Below are 15,228 nucleotides of genomic sequence, written 5' to 3' on the forward strand. Positions count from 1 at the left end.
GATCTCATATTTCCTATATTATTCACTACCTTCTGAGATGTATTATTTTAATAACTCCTTTGTCTAATGGAATTAAAGGTGGATTTAATGGATTTAGTAATATTATGCTTATAGATTCAGGAAGGCCTAAATAATGCTTAACCAATCCTAGAACCAATCCTTACAGGGTTCTACAATTGGAAAATAAATAACATTTTATTATTACTAATGTGTTAGGAACCCTAACTGAAATTTTGATGATAAAGCTAAGTAAAGAAATCAATTTAATAACTAAGACATAAAGGAGATGTCCTTCTTTCTCCAAATATAAATGCATCCTACCACCTTCTGCTCTGTTCAGGAATCTGTTATAATAACCATTGTTTTTTAAGCTTGATTAAGAAACAACAATGAGAGACACAGAATTGAGTTGGGTTCTAAGAATCAGACACTAGGTCAATTTACTCAAGAACTTAACCAAAGAGGAAAAAGAGCTTCTGTCTTTTAATAGTGGTCCCTCCTGCTAGCAAAATCAAAGTGTCTGATTATTTCAAATCAAATTAGGTATTCCTTTGTCTTGGGAATTGGGAGAGATAGCTAGAAAATGGGAGTGGGTAGAAAGAAAAGCAAAAGAAATTTTCTGGAAATGAAAAGAAATTTCTCCTTCTTCTGTATATTGAAAAACACCCTTAATCGTTTTTTTACCCTACTTTCTATGTAAACACCAAACATGGATAGATATAACGAAGGACCTTCTCCAGTGTTTAACCAAGCTGCTGAGATACTTAGACCAAGATTGAAATGACTGGTATGAATAAACTCAGTGTCTACCCAAAACCCTTGAGGCCAGTGTGTTTTAGAACTGAGAATAGGATGGATTTTTGTTTTTATTTAGGATGGATTTTTAGAAACACAACATGATATAACTATTAATCTGTTTTTGCATGATAATAGAAAGCATACTAATGGCAAAGCAAAGAACACACAGTTTTTCAACAATATTTATTTCTTATTCCTTTTACATGAAAAATGTTATGGGTTAACTTGGGGTCATTTTGCATGTTTTTTGTTGTTGTTTTGGTTTAGTTTTTTTTATTCAAGGATCTAGGCTGCAAGAATGGGTTCTATCTAATCCGTACTGTTCTCTTGCTTGAAATGAAAGTGCTAGGGGAAGGAGAAAATGATCCATGCAAACTTGTGTTTGGATTTTAAGTTTCTGTTTAGAGATGAGATTTGTCTTACCTACTCACATCCTAGTGGCTAAACAAGTAACACGGTTAGGCCCTACTTCAAGGGAGCAGGGTGTATACTATTTTAAGAGGGGGAGGGTGGAATAACTATTTGAAAATAAAATGCCACTTCCTATAGTTTCTATTTTATGAAATGTTTCCTTTAGGGAGGGGACAGAACTTTGTAAACAAATTCATTAATATGTCTTATACAATATGAACCTTCATCTTACGAAGCATAAGAAGGAACATAAAAAAAGATGACTTTCAGTCAGTTAAGGTCAGGTTTTCTGCCAGAAGTGTGTCAAATATTTGAACTGAAACTGTTATCTAAATTTTTGATACACTAAGAATTTTGGATTTCAGAGTCTCAGATACAGAATTGTGGAATATTTTAACATGCTTAAGGCAAACAAAACTATGGGGTAACTTTGTCCATTCATTTACATTCAGCCTTTCTGTAGCCTTGTATCTAAAGTGTCTTTCTTAGAGAAAGCTAATGCTTGTCATTTAATATTCAATATGATTGTCTTGTTTTGTAATTGAGGATTTTACTCCATTATATGTAGTACAATTACTGATATGTTTGTTCAATTTACTATCTTGTATTTGCTTGCTATAACAAGTCCCACTTGTTATATTGTCTTTCTCTTTTGCACTTGTTTTTGAACAGATGTACCTTTTTGGGGAACAGGGTATTTATTTTTCTTGTTATTTGTCTTACTTTTTGAACGTGAGGATTAATATATTTCATAAGTACTGGAAAATTCTCACCATTAACTCTTCAAATATGGCTTCTGCCCCATTCTTTCCTTTCCTTTTTTGAATCTTAGACCCTTTTACTAAGCTTTATATATTTTGTTTGTATGTTCATGATTATCCTCCATTCTGTTTCTGTACTTCTATGTGGATATTTTCTTCAGGCCTATCTTCCCTTGTTACTAATTCCTTTTCAGTAACATATATCAATAATCCTATTTTTTAATGAATTCTTTTTCTCCAAGTGAAGCGAGTCACTTCACATAAAAATGTGATTATATATAAATATAATGTGTGCGTGACATTTTTTTTCATGTTGTAGCCAACATTTATTTTAATCTGTAATATGTATAGTTTCTTTTACTGCTACACTGGACCTGGTAATGCATCTTCAGCTCAGTTTACTAGTTCCTATCTTCCCTTAGGGTCTAGTCCTTTGCTTAAAGGATTTTTCTGCCTCTACTTCTAATGCCCACTCACCTACTTCCACTCAAGTTTGGGATACCAGCTACTACATTGCTGGAAAGTGGTGGATGAGGGCAGCTAATGGCACCACCACCTCCAACATAGCCATCGAATGCTGGGGGATGCCAGGGCTCTGGTATAGCAGGCCCCCAATGCAGGTCCTCTGTAGGATAGCAAAATACAGGAATTCTGCTCTGAGAACAGCATGTTGCCTAAGTCACAATGTAACAGCAGTGATTTATCTCATAGTGGTTTTTTTTCGGATTCAATAAGCCAATGCATATAAAAGCATAAGAACAGTGCCTACACCACAGGAAGCACTCCATAAATGTTACTTATTTACTTGTTAGAACTACTTTTTAACAATTACTAATTACTGGACAGGGACTTTTGCAAGATAATTCATGAATTCAATGTTCAACACCTAAAGTAATGTTAAAAAATATTAATGGCTATGTTATGCTATGTGATTATTATATATCAAAAATAATCTGTAATAAATGAGAATATTTTAGAGTCAGATAGACATTAGTCAGATAGACATAGTAACTACCTATAAACACTTTCATGAATTAACTTGTATAACTGTTTTATTTTCTGAAACATGATATACAATTACCATCTTAATAAATGCCCTCTTAATAAATCACCTTAAATATCACATGTAAATCCTATAATACAGTGCAGGTATAGACCAGGTACTCAATGGCTATTTCCTTTCCTAGGGCGACACTCATACTTACTTCTTCCAAAACATAAACTGCCACAATGTTTGTGTATAAAATTGTTCATTAATATAAACATATGGTAGATGGTGATAGATGGAGAAATAGAGAAATTCTCACCTGATAAAGTAGGGCTTATTAAAGGCCACTTTGTTGATCTAAAGTACATATTTGGTCTTTTGCCTTCCATGTTTGTTTCTCTGCCTCTTTCATTCTGTCTTTGACCATATGAAACATACTCAGTGGAGTATTTTGTTTTCTTCAGAAACAGTCCAAATATTATATGATCTTCTTAAATTCTAAAATTCTTAATAGAGACATTCTAATGGGCACATATTTCATCATTATTTTCAAAACTGACCATATGCTATGATACCACTCTCCGAAATGAATCTGTTCTAATATATTGCTCCCTCAACCTCCTCCTTCTACACACTCGTGCTAAGGGATGCTTTACATCTTTTTTTGATGTAGATAGTTAGATGAAAAAATAGACCAGTAGTGAAAGAGATATAAAGTATCTCTGGTGAGTCAAGAAAATGCATACTGTTGATTCAACATGCATGAAACCATGATCTTCCATAACTTTTCTGTGTAGCCACACTACTAGTACTATGTAAGCTAGCCCCTTTTTTTGTATTGCCTTTGCTCATAGCCTTTGTAATTGTATTAAAGTAATGTACTACCTAGGGAAGACATTTTAATGTATTGTGTCACATAAATTTTTCAAAGTTATAATGGTGATGCTTAAAATTGTCATGAAAAATGATGCATGTTTTTTCAATAAGAAAAACAAGGAAACTTTTTAGTCACATTCAATATTCATAGGACATAATTCTTCCTTTCGATTATGTATCAAACAAAATACCAAGTACAACTATCACTACTGGTTTTGATCAAGTAGCTACTTAGATGACAGGACAGCTATATGAATTATAGTTTGGAGTAATGAATATTCAATTTATTTTTAACTTGGTTTTAATTTTGCTATCAAATCAGTAAATGTTTTCTGATATGTCCAATGTAAATTATATTATAAAAATTGATTTCACTTTATTATTTTTTTCACTTTACTCTTATAATAGAATTAATATCATATCTGTATTTATTATCACAACATGTATTTAAAAGCTAGATTTGAAAAAATTAAAAGCTAGATTTCATCAATTAAAATTTTGGAAAAGTTCAAATGATTTAAAAGTTGTGTGTGTGTAATATAGATATATAGACACAGTAAAAACTAGTACTCAAGGCAAGGGGCTTAATCAGCAAAATTATTTAATATATGAATTGTGCTTAAGTACATTTATTTTTAAAAATATTCATCATGATTAAAGCAATTGATAACTGAAAATAGGTTAGAGTTAATATCTGTCTACATAGATTGGGGATAATTATCACAGAGTGAGGGAAAACAAATACATTTCACATAAGAAAGCCCTATTTCCGAGAAAATAAGTGAGTACAGAATAAATATAGTTAACAATTTTGTTCTGTTTTTTTCCCCCCTACTTTAAACTCTGGAATATATCTTTAACCATGATATATGAATATCAGAGGTAAAAGGAAAAAATAAATAAATTAAGATTTATTTTAAAATTCATTATGTTGGAAAAAATTATGTATTTTTAATATTTGTAGCAACCAATGGTATTTATACTAGTAAATACTGTGAATAGGGGTTGGAAGGATGGAGTGGATATATGGAGTCATGTAAGATGTGGTCAAAAAAAATAAGATGTGGTCATGCACATTTAAAAATATCCCGATGTATTTATCAACTGTATGAGCCATCATTAGGGATAAAGATGTTGAATTAACTCCCAGAAATGACCAGAGTCTATTTTGGTTTATACCTCGAGGGTCAGTAGCCCACATTCAGTTGATACAGTATGTTGCACCATGTGTACTTCTCTTGCTAGCCAGATAATTGTGTTTAGATGACAAGCTGAAATCCTAAGAATATATAGTTGCTATAGAAAAAAAAAATGTGGCTGTTTTCTTATTCCAAAAAAATTTAAGTATTATTTAGACATTTTGGAAGTTACATGTTTATATAGCAAAGTGGATTTAAAGTCAGTCTAAGCAAGGTTTTAAAGCAAATGAATTTTTAAATTATGGATTAATTTACTTGATAAACATTGCATGGATGATACACTGGCATATTCTGATGTAGTTAATCTATTCATTGAGTTATCATCACAGCGCTTCAAAGATAGAGGGATCTGATCCTTCTTATCTATCCTCAGAATAAAGTGAGTTTACAAAGCATAATTCATGGAAAGTGTCTTTCTTCTTTGTCATGGAGCAGAAGGACATTTTCTACTCTTCTGTTTCTGAAATCATGGAAATCTCTGTCAGTTACTATATATACTACCTATAATATATGAAAAATATATATACATATAAATATATATATATAATATATATACTAAAATATATATTACCTATGGGGCACCTGGGTGGCTCAGTTGGTTAACTATCTGCCTTCAGCTCAGGCCATGATGCCAAGGTCCTGGGTTTGAGCCCCAGGTTGGGCTCCCTGCTCAGCGGGGAGTCTGCTGCACCCTCTCCCTCTGCTCTTCCTCCCTCCCTCCACCCGGCTTGTACTCTCTTGCTCTCTAGCTCTCTAGTTCTCAACTAAATAAATAAATAAAATCCTTTAAAAATTACCTATATACTTTAGAACTGTAGGAAATAAATAGCTTTCTTAAACACTGTAAAGTAAATATTATAAACTGGGAGTGTTTTATATGGTCCTAGAAAAAATATATATGATGAAATATTCTGATTCTGAAAAATAGAAGAACCAGAACATTTTTTTTTCAAGCTTTTGTTTAAATTCCAGTGACGATACAGTGTAATATTAGTTTCAGGTGTAGAATTTAGTGACTCAACTTCCATACAATACCTGGTGCTCATTATAAGTACCCTCCTTAATCCCCAAAACACATTTAACCCATCCCCCCACCCACCTCCTCTCCACTAACCCTCAGTTATAAATATAACCCTCAGTTTATAGTTAAGAGTGGCCAAAAAAAAAGTGTCATACCAGAACCAGAGTATTTCTTTTCAAGGAAAGATATTCAAGATCCTGGTTAAACTTTTTTATTTGTCAGGGAGAAAAAAAAAAAAGTAGAAGAAAATATTAAAATAATTTAAAAATGATTAATTTTTACACACATAAAAATGATAACAATTGGCTTTGTATTGCAAAGCTTTCTCTAATCATGATACAAATTCTTCCAGGATTTGAGAGTGCCCATATGTAAATAATTCATTTATGGTTACAGCACTCACTCTTCAGTAGTTATGAAGCTATGTTCTAACCTGACCACACACTAACCAATTATTTTGAAATGTTAGCAGTTGGACTGTTGTTAACACATCTTTAGTTTATTACATACAAGGGGGAGAGTTACTCTGTAGTTATGAGAAATCATTACATCAATTTAGAATTATGCAGCCCATTTATTGTACATTAGAAAAGTTAAAACACAATTATGTCAACCCTTTTTCTACATGTGCCCTTGATAACTTTTCTTTCTTTCTTGAGTGAAGTTTTTAGTTTAATTTTTAAATTTATTGAATCATTTTCCTAGCGATGTCTGAAGTATGTGAGCCAGTAGGATTCTCAGTGGGGGGCTAAATCAAAGAGGTTATTGCTTAGAAGTTTATCATGACCAGTCAAGGCAGTTTTAGCTTCAAGTACGTTTTTACAGGTCATTGGTTCCTACCTAAAGTAATCTCTCTGAAGTTCAGTTCTGGGCAGAAAGAGTAGGGAGATACAAGAGTATCTCTTTCCATTTATAGTCAGGCCTTAATTGATCTCAGCAGATTTCCTAAGTGCAGAGTTTACCTCACGTAGGTCATCCGTTTCCTCATCTGTAGAATCTTGCTGTCATAATCAGCACCTCAGGTATTACACCAAGGCGGCAGAAACCTCTTTATGTATAATAGGAGGAAGAATTACTATAGCTTATTCCTAAAAGATTGCATTTGGCTCTGAGTGCAAAGCCACCAAGGAAGATAGTATCAGGTTTTTTTTTTTTTTTTTAAAGATTTTATTTATTTATGTGACAGAGAGACAGCCAGCAAGAGAGGGAACACGGCAGGGGGAGTGGGAGAGGAGGAAGCAGGCTCCCAGCGGAGGAGCCCGATGTGGGACTCGATCCCAAAACGCCAGGATCACGCCCTGAGCCGAAGGCAGACGCTTAAGGACTGCACTACCCAGGCGCCCCGATAGTATCAGTTTTAAGGATCGAATGCACTCTGAACAGAAAGAAAACACAGTATCTTATTAATTAAATACTATTTACGTTTGCTCATACACAACGCTTGTTTGTTATCTCTTATTTTTTTTAAATGCTTTTTATTGGTCCGTAGAATAGATTCACCATGAATCTACAGATATTTTAGGTTATTTAAGTGGGATGGTGAGGGATCTAATAAAACCAATGTCGTATATATTGTTTTGAGTAAAGTGTCTCTTGTATATTTCTCTATTTTTCGCTGCCAAATAGTTATTTTATATTCCATCAAAAATAAGGTAAAACATGATTCACTTATCCTAACTAGACTATTAGCTAATAGTAATTACTATTGTTATTGATCTGTAGCCTGATTCTTTTACCAGTTACCAAATAATCTGGAAAGAATCATCATTCCGCATTTTTCCTAATGTAGTTATATACAAGGTTATTTCTGAGCTAAAGAATTAGTTCACATTTGAAGTATGGCATTGTATTTATTTGCAAATTTTTTTTATATTCTGCTTGCTTTTAGAAATTAAGTCTAGTCCAAAATGATATTGAACTTTGTTTATCCACATTTCAGTCATTTTCATTATCATTAAATGCAAGCACTTCAAATTATTATTTCACACCATCTACTGAAGCCCTAATAATGGGGTCAAATTTGTGTTATGCAAGCATAAAGATATATTTTACTTTGGTTCCACCACTAGTTGTGTACTGAGTTTTCCTATGATGTTTAACCGATTGGAAATAATTAGCTACTATAGTTATACAATGATTTCCAAATCTCTTAAATATTTTTATATTAAATGTTATCTTATAATCACATATGAGAATAAATTGTCTGTAGAATGAAATCTACTCCCCAATAAGAATTAGTACCACTAGATCAACACTACTCTGTTGAATATGTAGATGGAAGAAATCCTGCATATCCTATGATACAACTACTAGAGATGCTGGGTACAATTACGCTAGTGTCTGCACGCAAATGTCCACGTGTGTCCACATGTTCTAGAAAAATCAAATTGTTTAATAAAAATCCAGGTGTTAAGCTGGTAGCATTGCCCTTTAAAAATGTCTGTAACCAACTGATATATAAAAATGTGTCAGTCTGTACTATTTCAACTGAAGAAATGGAAACTCTACCCAAACTAACTTAAGCAAAAAAACCCCAAAACCAGAAAACAGCAACAACAAAACAACTTTGTGTTTATGTTAATATCAATGATGGTTCATCCAGGAGATCAAGCAGTACTATCTCTCTCACCATTATTTCATATTAAGCATATTAAGCATCAAAAGCATTGCTTTTTTTCATACAGACTTTATTCTCAAGTAGATCACTTTTATGGAAATCTAAATAATGATCCCAGCAGCTCTAGGATTGCATCTTGTCATTTTACTAACATCTACACAATAAGATTTTTCAAATGAACTCTAACTCTGAATCTCCTTGAGCTATGAGCCCATCCACAAGTCAATCCTCTGAGGCTAAGGGTTTGACTAAATAGCCCTGATATATATGTCTATTTACAGAGATGGAGCATAGTGTCAATTCCCCCCAAATTACATGAATAGGAGAAAGGGATAATGTTTCCCAAAGGGAAGTTTTTAGAACCATTACAAGAAGGCAGAAATACAGGGATCGAATAAGTTTTACAGCCCAGCTATTCAACATACACTCTTAATCTGGTAATTCAATTTTTAAAGTACCAATGACTAAGTCCATGTACCTATTTCAAAAACTGAAAGCAGTCATGTCCTATATGCAGTTACTGCATTCCAGTCCAAGTCAGGAATCTTTAAATGAAATTCATACCCTTACATCAGGTTCAGAGGTAGCTCCCTATGGCTCAGAAATGTGTGGCTAAATAATACTTTATTTCCCACACAACCACGTTATGCTTCAGGATAATTACAGTAAAAACCATATTTAAAAAAAGGTAAGAATAGCATAGAATGGTAATTTTTTGTTTAAGCATCAGTGATATCCTTTTGCAAAAGAAAAGCTAAGATTTTGAGTCTGACAGATGCAAAGTTTTTCTTGGACAGCCAATATAGCTTCCTTAATTCCTTTCTCTTGAAGGACTTCCTTGTCCATTTTTCTCTGTGATTTTGATCAAATCGATGTTATTGAGTATTCTTGCTCAAGGGTATACTGCTATCATAGTCGATTTAATCTTAGTGTAAGGTTGGAGGCTCTGAATATTTCCATTTGTGATTAAGAAATTAAGAGTCTCCGTTTTCTAGGCTTTGAGTATCTTCAGCAATAAAACACCCTTAAAAACTTGCAGGGTTTCTTTTTACTAGCAGTTTTGAAATCTTATGAGACAGTGATCAATGCCAGAAAGACTACAGCCTGGAAGAAGAGGAGAGGGAGTTCTATCATTTAGCAGCGTATCAGTGATTTGATTGTTTTTCTATCTCTCGGTTCAGTGTCCTCCGTCTTGAAATGTGACACAATCAGTTCCAAACTCTAACTTGAGAGGCAAAGGCAGATTTAATTTGTTAGTCTTTCAAGATACATGCAAAGTGGTCGTTCCAATGAATACAGCAGAGAGTTTCATTATCCTAATTTCATCCCACTTTTCCCCTAAATCCCTATTCTTTCAAATCCTCAAGATGGACTTTTAATATTCTTCCATTGTTGGTCTGATGCAGAATTCACCCCTTTATAAAATCTATATTCCTTTCATTCAGCTTTCAGATGGGCTATCTTTTAGAGCATTCTTTCTTAGAGGGCATTGCTGTAGGCTGCAAAAAAAAAAAAAAAAAAAGAACATCCTTGAATATCTTCAGATATTTTTATAAAGTTTCCTAAATATCCAATCCATTTGAATACCTGATCTAATCTCAAGATGAAACCCAAATTAAGCCACTGTTTTGCTACTAAGTAAGAATTACAAACTTCCCACCCATGGGATCAGGAGGTTCACCCTCCCTCAGACTCAAGCTTCAGTCTGTCAATTCCACATTTTAGGTCCTGTCATTTGCAACAAAATTCTTGAAGGAACCATATCTCTGTTAATAATAACATTTTAGTTGTGAATTTGTAGAACTGTGATTCAAACAGATTAAAACAAAAGAACGGACTAGTTTACTTAGATGAAAAGACAAAGGCAAAGGCTACCTGCAGGCAAAATGGTACCAAAAGTTCAGCAATATCATGTCTCTGAACTGCAGCTGTGATTTTTTTTTTTTTTTTTTTGAGTTGTCTCCATGTTTCAGTTGTTCCCCTTCAAATCCCCAGGTGGGCTCTCATGGTAGCATGCTCATTATTTTCTTTAGAGGAACAGGCTATCTTAATTAGATCCTGTTCTCATACCTCTAGAGACAGAAGGAAACTCCTCAATCCCACCCAAATCATTACAGACTATGAATAAGGAAGGTGTGTTGGATTTCGATGACTGATACTTAGTATCCATGTCTACTTTCTTCTAAATGTGTTCTCTTTCTGCAGAGGCTGTAAGGCTGCATCCTATATTTCATAAGCTGTCTTTTTAAGTGCTTGGAAGCAAATGTTATTTTGCCAGTTGTATATGTTTGAGGGAAGATAGGAAGGAGGAAGTCAGGCAGAGATGATCTCCCTGCTTCCCCCCCCCCGCCTTGGAATCGAGCAGGAATACATAAATAGGAAGAACAACAGTTTTGGTAGCAGAACTTAATGTGTCAATGCCTACTGTCAAGACAGTATTATTATCTGTCAAGAAGCAGTTAGAATGGTAGGTGCTGCTAAGTCATTCTGATCCATGAGATTATATTAGAGCTAGTCCAAAGACTTATCATCTGATTTCAGTATGTCCAAACTTTCCAACATTTTTTATTTGTATTTAAAATAAATCTTATTTTCACAAATAATTTGAAACTTACAGAAACATTGGAAAGAGAATATAGAGCACCATATATTCCCCATCTAATTCCCCCATTATTACTATCTTAAAAGAGTATAGAACCTTTGTTACAATATGTTAATATATTATTAATTAACTAAAGTCCATATTTCTCTCAGATGTCCTTAGTTTTTATCTTTTTGTTGTTGTTGTTCTAAGATACCACATTACATTTAGGCTTCATATCTCCTTAGCCTTGTCTAGGCTATGAAAGTTTTTCAGACTTTCCTTGTTTTTGATTACTTTTAACAGTTTTTGAGGAGGGCTAGTCAGATATTTGGTAAAATGTCCCTCAATTGAGATCTGTCTGATGTTTTTAATGATTAATGACACTGTGGTAATATGTTTTTGGAATAAGAGTGAAAATATCAAGTCCCATTTTCATCTCATTATATTACAGGTACATATTATCAACATGACTTACTACTGCTGTTGTTGACCTTGATAGTCTGGCTAAGATAGCATTTGTTAGGTTTTTCCATCATACAATTCCTCCCTACTCTCCTTCCATACTGTACTCTTTGGAAAGAAGCTACTAGGTACATCCCACAGTAAAAGAGTGGGGAATTATGCCTCATTGCATTAAGAACTTTATATAACAACATAAATTACTTGGAATTCTTTTGCATGGGAGATATACCTCCTCTTCCTCAATTAATTTTTTATTCAATTATTTATATCATTATGGGCTCATGGATCTTATTTTATACTGTGAGTTATCCAAAACCCTGTGCTTTATTTACTCACCTTGTTCCAGTTTTGACTTTTGGAAGCTCTTTCATTTGGCTACTGTGGCCTTTGACATACCCCATTAATGTGGGGTTTGGGGGTTTTGTTTGTTTTCTGCACTTCCTTACTTTCTGGCACCACAAATGTTCCAGGCTCATTTATATGTTTTCTGCTGAATCCTGGAATCATTTCTCTAAGAAGAGCAGTTTCCTTCTATTTGGAGAATGGTTTTTGAAACCAATATTTGATTATTAGATGTGCTCCTTGCTACAGCAGTAAGTCTTGGTGTTTCTCAGTCATCTCAGCTGAGAGAGAAAATACTTGTGTCTGCTAACTCTTGCATATGTTAAATATTTCTATATGTGACTGTCTGTATCTGTATTAAGCTAAACATTAGTTCATACTAATGCCTCCAGTTCTGATCCATTACCACCTGGGTCTAATTCTAGTCTCTTCCACTTGCATATCAGTAAACTCTTACTCTTCCAACAGTGAAAAAACTGGTTTCTGTTATCCACCACCCATTTAGTTATTCAGTTCCAATATACTTGTATAGAACTATCAGAAATGTTAGCCTTGAAATTGTTAACATGGGAATTATTATCTGAAATTAATATTGCTACTGCAGCTTTTTTTTAAATTAATATTGACTTAATATGTGGTCTCCATCCCTTTGGTGTTTTCTGATAGTGAATATTTCAAGTGGGCTCATTGCAGACGACATCTATTCAGGCCCTGTGATTTTTATTCACTGTGATGATCTCTGTATTTTACTTGGTATATTTAGACCACTGACATTTAAAATCATTATTTATATAGTGGGATGAATATATACAACATTTTCTAATTATTCTCTATTTATTGGACTTCTTTGTTTAACCTGTTCCCATTTTGCTGACTTTTTAATTTAATGTGTTATATGATTCCATTTTACTCATCTCAGCACATGATTATAATTCTTCAGAATTTTTAAATGGTTACCTTATGATTTGCAATCACTTTAATGACTTGTATACAGTGAAATCCAGGTGCCTCACAACAGAGTAACCCCAGTTTCTGCTCCAGTCCCTTTTGACATAATTGTCATTCATTTCATTTATTCATACACTATACTAAATATAATGTTAATATCGTTATGTTAAAAAATCTTTTAGACAACTGAAGAAGAGAAATATATGATTTTATTTATATTTGTTTTATATTATGCATATAACTTTTTGCATATATTTTTACTTATATGTGATCCCAAAGTAGTAACAGTCAAATGTTGGTTCTTAACTACCTAAGACAATTTGGGCCAGAAATATAACCACTGCACTTTGATTCAGGGAAGCCTCAGGCAGTGATTGCTTGATGTGCACCCTCAAAGACCTATTTGTAAAATAGAAATAAAGAAAAATTTTTGAAAATCTTCCAGTCTGAAGAAGAAAAATCTGGCTTCAGTCACTATAATGGAGAGGTACAGAGTCACTTCTTTACTGAATTCTCAATTTTGAAAATGTATAGAATCAGGACACTTCAGAAAAGGAAGAGTCTGCAAACAAATGAGATGCTTAGATGTTGCCATAAGCGAAATTACTATGAATTTTCCTCTTGACTTTCAATAAGTGGATCTATACCAATTTGGCAAGGAAACAATATTCTGGGGAAAAATAAGCAAAGCTTTTCAGAGATTACTGGACATAGTGTATGGGCTAATATTAACCATGGACCCAAAATATGACTGTGGTTCAATGGTGAGAATGTGAGATGATAGGTGATAATTTGTGTTCTGAACTAATTCTTTTTACCAGAGTTTGTAGTAAGAATACATCCTGTGGGTATTTTCTTATTCTTAAATATATATATGTACATTAAACCTTCTTGGCAACTGGAAGAATTCCACATTTGCTCTCTGACCTTTGGAGTGAGGTCTATTATAGTATCAAGCATCAAGTGTAAACCTCTGTGAATGAAACTCTTACCAAAATAATTAACCAAAATCAATACTGGATCCCTGAAAGAATTATAGAGGAAAGCCTAAGTAAAAAAAATGATGTGGGGGTGGTATTTTCTACCCTGTTCTTATTTTCAGACCTGATTGGCCTGTGCAAAAATAATTTAGGACGTAATAGATGATGGTACATGGCAAACTTGATAAAATACTTTAAAATCTGTAACTCTAAATGCAGTTAGATGGCTTTCCGAATGCCGGAGCAAATTAACATAGATTCTTGCACTTGATTTGAAACAGTTTCTTTGGAGGGGAAAAAAGCTTTTATTTTTGTGTGTATCAGAGAGGGAGAGAGAGAGAGAATAATAAAAACAGCTTTTCCTGGCAGGGAGAACAGGACATATTCACTGTCTTCTCAGTGTCTTATTTTTGGACTATATCAGCTCTCTAGTTCTTGCAATAATTTTATCTTCTGGGGCCATGACCTCATATTGAGCTACTTCATAGATCTCAGCCTGCTGATGGATTTCACAACCAGGAATTAGATGATACAGGCAAGAAAGCAAAATAGATCTTAGATGTGTGCTTAGAGAAATATATTCTAGAAGATAGTAGATACAGCTTATACAATATTGGCGAAATTTTAGGGAGCCAAGCAGTCCGTATTATTTCGCCACCAAATTGAAAATGAAAATGATAACACCTTTACAATCTACCACTAAGAAAGACGTGAGATCCCAACATGCTTCAATAAGATAATTACAAAGCCTAATTCTAGTAGTGAAAACTCTTTGGATATTAGAGGGAAAGTATCCTGCATGTGATTGTTCTCTTAGATCCCATTACCAAGTTAAACATCTCCTTCAGCATTTTGGTCAAACTCAAAGCAAGAGAAGGTTCATCAGCATTTTCAGTTTGTACCCAGGCTACTTATTTCCTGACAGATGCAAGAGCAATAGAATTTGTGCTGCAAAATGTGTTAAGCTTTTTACGCTAATCAGAACATGATCCCCAGTAATTTAGAGCAAAGTCTTACCCTTTTTAACAAATAACAGTTTTCTTCATGAGAAACAGTTGTTTCCTTTCTACCAGACCCTGGAAGAAAATGAATATTGGAGAGTGGAACAGCAAGTGATTTTGCCCATCAATGAATAGGTGACCGTTTATACATGAAGCTATGAAACTGTTGTGCACGGAAGCACTACATATGGAGTAGAAGTGGTGTCAGTGTGATTCAGTTGGTGAAACCGCTGAAGGAAT

This window comes from Ursus americanus, chromosome 27, assembly GCF_024610735.1.
Source record: "Ursus americanus isolate L20-20 chromosome 27, mUrsAme1.1.p, whole genome shotgun sequence".
NCBI lineage: Eukaryota > Metazoa > Chordata > Mammalia > Carnivora > Ursidae > Ursus > Ursus americanus.